A 9,935-nucleotide genomic window follows, 5' to 3' on the forward strand; every position below is an offset into this window, starting at 1 on the left:
GACTCCCCAGTCTAGTAAAGCAAGAAGAGTGGAAGGGGAGCCTCAGTGGAGCCATGTCTATTCACACCCACCCATCCACTTGGCATCTCTTTCTCGGTCACAGGACTCCCAGGGTTCCACGCCTTCCTGCTGATCTGGGAGTCTCTGTGAGTTCTTCTTTCTCCTCACTTAGGATCTTACCTCTCACCACATGCTTGCTTGTGTCACCCACTCCAGCCAGACCACAATCCCCGGAGATTCCTGAAACTCTCAAGGTATCTTGGACCTCTGCTCCTCAGCAACGCCAATCAAAACACTCCTCTCTTTCTTCCTGCCCTTCTCTGGGCTGTCACATGGGTGTAAGACACCACCTCAGGGAAGCCTTCCTGGATCCTCCAGCTGGGTTAGAGGGAGGCACCTGTGGTTGGGGACCCACCCCTGCCCTGCTGCCATGGCACTCCCTGCCCTGCTGCCATTTATGCTCTGTTTATGTTTAGGCCTCTGGCAGTCCTTGGCTGTTTTCCAAGAAGCAGCCCTTACCATGGGGCGGTGCTGCTGAAGTCAGCCTGAGTCCAAGCCTTTCAGGCCGAGCCGCCAGCTCCGAAGAGCAAGCACAAGGAGGCCCTAAGGAGACATGCGGTCTCCTTTTAGGAGCTGGGCTGAGGACCCTGGCGGGGCTTCGGGGGACTGAAGGAGAAAAGGGGAGTGAGGACTTTGGATTTGCACCCATGGCATGGCCAAATACTGGACAGTAAATATGAGCCAGCAGGTTCCTGGGTCAGGGTACACCGGCCTGGCGAAAGCATCACACCCCCATCTCCTTGTGCTCAGATGGGGAAACTGAGACGCGGAGGGGGGTGCCCAGGCCACTCCACCCTCGTCTCAGGTATTGGAATTAGGTGAGGCCTGGATGAGCCCTTAAAACCATCATTTTGGGACCAGGACAGGATGATTCTGGAGAGGAGGGGAAGAGTGAGCGGATGGGATGTGGCACTCAAGATAACTCGGGAAGAGATCTCATCTCAGCACCCGGCAGGAGACAGACGGCACGGTCAACTCGGCTATGAGGAGGGGTTTTAATGAAGAGATTAAAGGTGTGCGTGTAGGCAAACCACGAGACAGTGCTGTCTCCTAGGCCTCAGAGCTTTGGGGCCCCAGGACCCAGGATGGAGGGTGTCAGGGGAGGGGGTCACCGGCACCCAGAGATGAGTGAACTTCCTGACGGCAGCTGCGGCCTCTGTTCACTTCTGGAGGACGTGCGGGCTGCCCTGTTCCTGCTGAGGGAGAAGCAGCTGGGCGTTTCTACCCTGACCTCCCACTGCCCTGGCCTCCTCCCTGTCCCTCTAACCTCTTCCCGGGAGTCTCCCCTGGCCAAACCCAACCCAGAGCAGAGAGCAAGGCAGCCACGTTAACGGTCCCTGCGGGTCAGGGCAGGGCAACGAGGGTGAAGGCAGGGTGTGCAGGGTACAGGGATAGCTGGGGGAATAGCACTCTGTAGTGAGGGTGGGAGGCCCAGAGCTTTGCCATTTATGTGTCCCGGGTCCCTGGCCCCACTGTGTCTGCATATAAGGGGGCTGATGTGTGGCCTTCCCGAGATTCCCGGCCCTCGATCCCACTCTGCTCTGCACGCCAGACCCCAGGAGGTCAGCACGGGGGTTCCAGGCCCTGCTACTGCCAGGGCACACCCAGCTTTTCCCTCCTGGAAGCCCTAGAATTGGGTCAGGGTCTCCTTTCCCAGTACCTTCACTGCCTCCTTCTTGCTGTGCCAGTAAAGGAAACATCTGGGACAAGACACAGGGTGGAGTCAGTCAGGGAATAGGTGTGTTTTCTCTGGGGATGCTGGGGCTTGGAGAGCTCACTCACCCACCTCCAGTTATGGCCAGGAGGAGAGCACTGCTGAGACTCACAGCCCACAGGGACATCCGCCGGTTCCTGCCTGGGGTGTGAAAGAGGGAGCCAGGTGTTTGGAGGCCAGGCAGGGCTACCTCGGCTCAGAGAGAAGGCCGCCATCCTTTCATTCTTTGATTTGTTCACTCATCATTTGTTTGCAAACGCTTACTGAGCACGCTGTGTGCCCAGCACATATCTAGACAAGCAAACAATCATGGTGTGGGTTTCAAGGGAAATAGGACAGGAAATGGGAGGGGAAGTGACAGTGAGGATGGTTGACAAGCCTCTGGGGTGGGAGGTGATCAGGGAAAGCTTCTTAGGAAACAGGAGTCTGAGCTGGACTTGGAAACACAAATAAGGGATCAGTTCAAGGGCAAGGCTGTGTCCCCAGCGCAGGACATGCTCAAGAACAGAAGAACGGGGCTGCCCGTATGCACTTGGTGTGCCTGGGGAGGAGGGGGCCCCCGAGGAGGGTGGGCTTTATCTGGGGGCATTTGGGAGCCACTGCTGGTTATAAACAGGGAGTGTCACAGGTAGAACTGCTCCTTGAGAAGGAGTTCAGAGTGCGACGTGGCCCAGAGGGACAGGGAGGCTAATGGGAAATGCTGCTGTAAGTTAGATGGGAGATGAGGAGGCCTGAGAGTGGAGGTTAGAATGAAGCTATGGGAACACATAGAAGACTTATTTAGCAAGACGTGGTGATTCTCCATGCTAAGTGGAGGCAGATTCCTGGTTTAGGGGGCTGAGGGCATGAGTGGGGCCATTTGTTGAGAAGGGCCCTGGAGGAAGAGCAGGTTTGGGGGTTCGATGGGATTGGGCATGTTTCACTTTTTCTTTTCTTTTCTTTTTTTTTTTTGAAATGGAGTCTTGCTCTGTTGCCCAGGCTGGAGTGCAGTGGTGTGATCTCAGCTCACTGCAACCTCCACCTTCCGGGTTCAAGCGACACTCCTGCCTCAGCTTCCTGGGTAGGGATTGGCCATGTTTCTAGGCATGGCATCTCTGAGAACCAAGAGGCCTCCCGGAGTGATGTCCTACGGGCAGATGCCTCCAAAGCTCTGGAGCTTGACATGAGGAGATCAAGAAATCCCAGGAGGTGCTGCCTTCACCCGGGGTGAGGATAGAGAACAAAAAACCTTGAGTTGGGCAAAAGAGAATGACAGAGACAGTAACGGCTCTGGGAGTGCAGGGCGGGGAAGGGAGAGGCTGGAAAGCGTGGTGGCCACTTACCTAGGCAGATAGTGGGGTCATTGCAGGAGAGGAAGTAAGTCCTGCAATCGGCACAGCTGGTGACCTTCAGTGTGGACCGTATGTCTATGGGAGGGGAGGGACAGGGGCTAGGGGGTGCCAGGTGCCTTTCAACCCTCCCCCAGGCCCAGTCCCCTTGCATACTCACCACAGGACTCATTGCAAGCTGCCAGGGGTGAGAAGGTAGAGAAACTGAGGTGTTGGGGAGGCAGACACAGCCAAGGGGGTCTGGGGTGCAAGTAGGAGATGGAGCTGGGGAAGGTGTTCATGGGCAGGAGTGGGGCTCCTGGGGATGGTCGAGGGGGCTGCAGAGTGGACTCTGCGTGCCTTCGGTCTTGGCAGGTGCGGAGGGCTGGGCCATGTGCGGGGATCGTCCCCACCCCTTACCCTTCTCCTTCAGCCCATCAGATATCTTATTCAGCCTCGCAGTAAAGAGATCCTTGTGCATGTCGATCTCTTTCAGAAGTACTGTTTTATCTAGGTAGAGCAGGAGGGAACGAATGTTCAGTGTTACAACTTGCTCAAGGTTGGGTTTTCAGACCCTTGTTTCTAAATGGAAGTTCCAAAGAGCACACAGAGACAGACTGCATTCATCTCCCACCTTCACAAGACCTCCCACCCATGGCCACATGGGCCTCTGAGAATGCCTTGGAGGGCGGGCCTTTGTCAACCCAAGCCCCAAGGCCCTGGGACTCTTGGCTTCCTCACCATCTCGTAATGTTTTAATGGTTTGGTGTACTTGAGTGAAGAATTTGGCTGTTTCTTCTTCCAAATGGTCACGATCTGAGGATGAGATACAGGTAAAAGAGAAGTCAAGGGAGTAAGATCCCAGGCCAGGTAAAGAGGCCAGATCCAATTCCCGATCTCCTGGCTGTGCCTTACCAAGGTACCAGGGTTTGAGAAAATTATTATCCTCTAGGAACAGAGAGTGAACGCTTTGAGAAAGTTCTGTGGGTGGCCCCGGGGTCCCCCAGAGAATCTGAAGGTCATAGTCTATCCAGGCAGACAGTTCCGGCCAGCAGCGGAGGCAGTTCTTCCCTTCGATGGCGGGTAGCAGACAGATGATCAGGAGAGGCAGCATCTTCTGGGGTCCTCCTACCGTGCCCCAGTGCCCTGCCTGGAAGTTCCACGTGGAACACTGGTGTTCTGTCCCCCTGGGAACCACATTCTCTTGGCAGGGCAAAGTGCATTCTGTAGGGCAAGGCAAAGCTCAGCTGTGGAGTCACACTATGAATCCAAGCTTTGGGATTGGACCTAAGTGGGAGCCTTAGTACATAGTTCCTCCTTTGAACTTGGAGTCACTTGCTCAGCAGGGAAAGTCCTTGTGAGGATCAGAGGGACGGCTGCACTGCCTGGTGGTGGGTGCTCAGCTATCTTGACTGTGTTCATCTGGTGTGGAAGAGTTTAACACGACTGAAATTTGAGAGGCAGAAAAGAGCAGCACAGCAAGAGGGTTAGTTGAGTGAAGAGAATCAGAACCTCTTCACACTTTTCCACAAAGGGTCAACCAAGGAGAAGCTGATGGAAAAAAACACGTTTTCATGGCATATATAAACTGACAGCTGTCTCATGTTTGGTCCAGCCAGAGGGGCTTAGCTCCTAATACCACAGTGCAGGCAAAGAGTATAGACAAGTTCCAGTCAGCATTGCACAGAAGTGCAGACAGAGAAGCCACGTTCAGAGCAGTGGTTCTTTTGTGAAATGCGCCCTGAAAAAAAGCAAAACTCCCTACTCTTTTGTAATAAAGAAATCCAGTGGGATCCTTGTCACTCCTCAGCTGGCAAGCTTTGCCCTTCCATGCCATGATTCTGAGTGTCTTGGGCTGGATCATGGGCAGCTAAGACCACCAGGCATTTAAGGAATGCCTCTAACATGACCAAGAGACAAAAACCATAGCAAGAATTCAAAACAAAGGCAAACAAAAACAGCAGGAAAAAGGAGGAGTACAGAATTATGACAAGAAGTAGAATAAAACTTGGAACCTAGCCATGCGCGGTGGTTCACGCCTGTAATCCCAGCACTTTGGGAGGTTGAGGTGGGTGGATCACCTGAGTTCAGGAGTTCGAGACCAACCTGACCAACATGGAGAAACCTCGTCTCTGCTAAAAATACAAAATTAGCTGGGTGTGGTAGTGAATGCCTGTAAGCCCAGCTACTAGGGAGGCTGAGGCAGCAGAATCACTTGAACCTGGGAGGCGGAGGATATGTGAGCCTGAGCCTAGATCATGCCATTGCAACTCCAGCCTGGGCAACAAGAGTGCAACTCCTGTTAAAAAAAAAAAAAAAAAACAAAAAATGATAAAAAAAAAAGCTTAGACCCTAATTACATAGAACCTAATTACAACTAAATTGACAAAATATTGTTTTTCCCAGACAAGAAGAAGTTGCTATGTAAAAGAAAGAGTTAATGGAGCTCAAGCCTGTAATCCCAGAACTTTGGGAGGCCGAGGCGGGCGGATCATGAGGTCAGGAGATCGAGGCCATCCTGGCTAACACGGTGAAACTCCGTCTCTACTAAAAAATACAAAAAAACTAGCTGGGCGAGGTGGCGGGCGCCTGTAGTCCCAGTTACTCGGGAGGCTGAGGCAGGAGAATGGCGTAAACCCGGGAGGCGGAGCTTGCAGTGAGCCGAGATCCGGCCACCACACTCCAGCCTGGGCGACAGAGCCAGACTCCGTCTCAAAAAAAAAAAAAAAAAGAGTTAATGGAGACTAAAAATATGATAGCGCAAATCTAAAAATTCCATAGAAGTGTTGGGAGATCATTTCAGAAATCTTCCAGACAGAAGTACAAAAAGACAGAGGTAGGAAATAGAAAATAAAAATACAATACAATTAGATAATCAATCCATGAGGTCCAACATCCAGCTAATACAAGTTCCAGAAAGAAAATGGAGAGGTGAAAATTATTTATAATAGAAGTTGTGTAGGAAGTATATTCAGGAAGAGATTCTACTGTATACAGAGAGGGATGTGGCATTGAGGTTTGCTAGAAGAAATAGTTGAGGCTGGGTGCAGTGGCTCATGCCTGTAATCCCAGCACTTTGGGAGGCCAAGGGAGGTGGATCACTTGAGGTCAGGAGTTCAAGACAAGCCTGGCCAACATGGGGAAACCTCATCTGTACTAAAAATACAAAAAATTAGCCAGGTGTGGTGGCGTGCACCTGTAATCCCAGCTACTTGGGAGACTGAGGCAGGAGAATCCCTTGAACCTAGGGGACGGAGGTTGCAGTGAGCTGGGATTGTACCACTGCACTCCAGCCTGGGCAACAGAGTGAGACTCTGTCTCAAAAAAAGAAAAAAAAAAGAAGGAGAAATAGTTGAATTAATAAATTCAGGCTGTACTAGTCAAGTGGGCTCTGCGATGAGAGGATGATTCCAAGTACTGCAGAGATGTTGCTCTATCCCTGGCTTTGTATGGAATCACGGATGAGGAATAAGCCTGTTTTTTTCTCCTAAGTCAATATCTCTGGAAAGGCAAGGCCTGGAAGGGCCCCAAAACAAAACTTCCATATCCTCAAGATGTATCACCCTCTAGGCAATTGGTGTTTGTCACACTAGAAAGCTCATGCAAGACATGGTGTTCGGAATTTTTACTGGAGTTTCATTATGTAGGTGTGATTGACCGAATCACTGGCCATGTGATTGAACTCGATCTCCAGGCCCTGTCCCTCCCTGGAGGTTGGGCTGATATTCCCTGGCTCAAAGCCCCAACCCTCTAATCACATGGTTAGTCTTTCTCTTGTGGTCAGCTCCTATCCTGAGTCATTTTGTTAACATAAAAGGATATGGCTAGGTAGGGTCTCACAAGCCCACCATGAATAATAGACCCTCTTATCACTCAGGAAACTTCTGAGGATATAGAGGTTCCCTCTCAGGTACCAGGGACAAAGGATAGCCAGATTCGTTGCCATACAACAATAGCACATAAAGTTCTGATTACTCGTTAACATTTGGGCATGAATTCATTCAGATCTAGGCTTTGTAATGCTTCTTGGTCTCCTGGAATCTTCTGGGAGGATCTCAAGTCCCAGGCACAAGCTTTTGTTTTGCCCATGCTGAGTTGTGGAGATATTAGAATAGAGGCAATTAGAAATCCGGGGACAAGTGGAACGTGACAAGGGCATCTATCTTAGCAAATTAACTCATTTGGTTGGTAAAATCATCTTAGAGGTCATTGACCTGCAAATCCTGTCCAGTTATTATAGGGACCTTGTTTGAAAGAACATTTGATACATCCAAGAGGCTGGCACCTGGTTGGTCAATGCCTTTATAAAGGGTTGGATTTAGTTGTTTGATTTTTTTAATGGAAAAATTACAAAAAGTTCATCATCAGATAACCTATCATAAATGAAATATTCATTTCATTTTCTTTCTGGTTAAAACTTGTGTCTTGAAATGCTTTGTTGTATCTACTTAGAATGATCAATGGGGATGCCTGGGGGGAATCTCTCTTGCAGAATTTGTTGGTAGAGAACATTAAAATTGCATGAAGCCAGTCATGTAATTTTAATGACCATCAAAAGGATTTTGCCTAGCATTGGGAGGAATTGAAAGTGAGATGATGCTTCTGGGAAAGGTTGAAACCTTGGGTGTTCAAGGAGACAAGTTTCTGGATCTATAGGGCACTCCCCCGTCTACCTCTGCTACTGGGCAGAGACATTCTCTCCCTGGTTAGTGGCTGTGGAGAATCTGCAAAACACAGGGCGCCTGGCTATCTCCTTCTGGTCCTAGAGAGTCATCAGGGCTTGTGCTGGCGGTGGCCTTGCCCAGGACTCAGTGTAGCCCATCCACTGCTCTAGGGAGAAGTGACTGAGGCCCTGAGGGGAACAGATGAGGGTTCACATTCATGCTTTGTGCCCTCCAGACCAGTGCCCGCCACCCCACTCCTACTCTCCTTTCTCTTGAATTCTTTCCATTTTCCTGACATTGAGTTCAGCTCTGCATCCATGAAGCCTGCTCAGGTCTCTCCACCCACAGAGATTTCTGCGTCCTCTCATCTTTGTCAGGGGCCATGTTTGTGTCTTTCATTAGGCAATTGGCGACATGCCAGCTTGTGACAGGTTTTCTGTTGATTCAAACTGTCATTAAAATCTGCTGTAACCTATACTTTCTCAGGCCTCACCAGCCTGCTTCTAAAAACAGGTTACAGTCACAATAGCATTTCCTTGGGCCATCTCCTTTTTGCAAGGTCTGCTCTCCTGGCTCCCCCGGCTGTCAGAGTCTGGGTGGCCCTCAGGGGCTGTCCGTCTGATGCCATGATGCAGCTCATGTGGCTGGCCTGGGATGCCTGCTCCTCTCTCTGTGGCGCTGGACTCACCTGCCACTCCCCACGCACCATGTTCCCAGCTTCTCCCCTGTTCCAGTGAAAGGGGTTCTTGCTTCTTGAAGGAGCCCACGGCTCACTTGATGGCCTTGATGAGGCCCCGGGTCCTGACCACAGCCCTGGAGAAAAGGAAAAATGGCTCCTCTCGTTTAGCCACAGGCCCACTGCAGAACCTCTGTGTCCCAAGCTCTGAGTGGGCCCGAGGCCGCTGGCTATCTTCTCATGGAGGTGAGTGGCAGTCCTGGAAGCATGCCTGCTCATCGCCCTCTTGGCTTCTGACCATAGCTTCGTTCTCACAAAGCTCCTCGTCCGTAAAGATGAGCCTCCCCAGGAGTCTTGCAGACAGGTCTGAACTCTAAGGTAACTGAGACAGGTGTGGACAAGGACTGCATTTATGCCGGTCAAAGGTGATTTTGATGGGACAAGCTCTGGTTCCCAAATGAGGTATTTGTCTTCTCTGGAGAAGTAGGAGCAGAGATAGAGGCCCCCTGCCCAGGCACGGGATGTCTTTACACTACCTCCTTGGGTTTTTGGGTTGTGTTTGGGACCATGAATACATCTGAGGATGAGAGCACTATATCTCCTCTCTGAAGAGGTGGTCGTCAAAGCTCTCATGATAAACACCTGAGGTCAGGAGCACATGGCCACTGCCAGGAAGGTGGAGCATCTTTGAAGGACAAAAAGGGCTTCCTGCCCAGCCCTGCTGACATCCTTCTCTATGGCAATGTGTTCTCCTTGTTTGGGAAGAATGAGGCTCTGGTCTTCCCACATACATCTCTCAGGGCTGGTGGCACTGCAGAGGGTCTAGAGACCCCTCCTCCGATTGGGTGACTGCCCCTCTCTCAAGGCAGGCAGGGTGCTGTGTAGTGCTCCCCGGGTGGGGAAGAATACTGCAGACATTAGGAACATTGTTGTAGGAATGGAAGGGTCCTGTCCCTGAAACTTACTAATTACACCTGTTTCCTTTCAGGTTGTGGCAGATGGTACGTTTCCAAAGAAGATGGAGCCTCATGTCCCACCCACAGACGCTTCTGCAGCGGGAACTGGCCACTCCTCCAACAAGAGGTAGAGTCCAGTTCTCCTCCCTTTGATTTGGGCTGACCTTACGGACTTGTTTGTAATTAGTAGAATGCAAAAGAACTGACTCCTTGTGACTTCCAAGTCTAGGTGAGAATGGCCCTGCAGCCTCCACTGGTCCTGCTGGGGAGCTCATTCTCTGGACGTTCACTCCTGGGACGCTCCTTCTTGGGATCCAGCCACCATGCCGAGAGAAGCCTTAGACACATGAAGAGGCCACATATGGATGGTCTGGGCAATGGTGGTCCCAGTCCAGATACCAACACGCGAGTTAACAAGTCTCTATATGACTCCAGCCCCTAAGCCTTTCGAGTGTTCCCAGTTAAGGCTCCAGATATTGTGGAGCAGAGCAAAGCCACGTCCAGGCCTGTGTCCTTTTGTCCAGCAAGAGATTCTGGGAACACAGGGTTCTGCAAAGT

Source organism: Chlorocebus sabaeus, chromosome 10 (genome assembly GCF_047675955.1).
Source record: "Chlorocebus sabaeus isolate Y175 chromosome 10, mChlSab1.0.hap1, whole genome shotgun sequence".
Taxonomy (NCBI): Eukaryota; Metazoa; Chordata; class Mammalia; order Primates; family Cercopithecidae; genus Chlorocebus; species Chlorocebus sabaeus.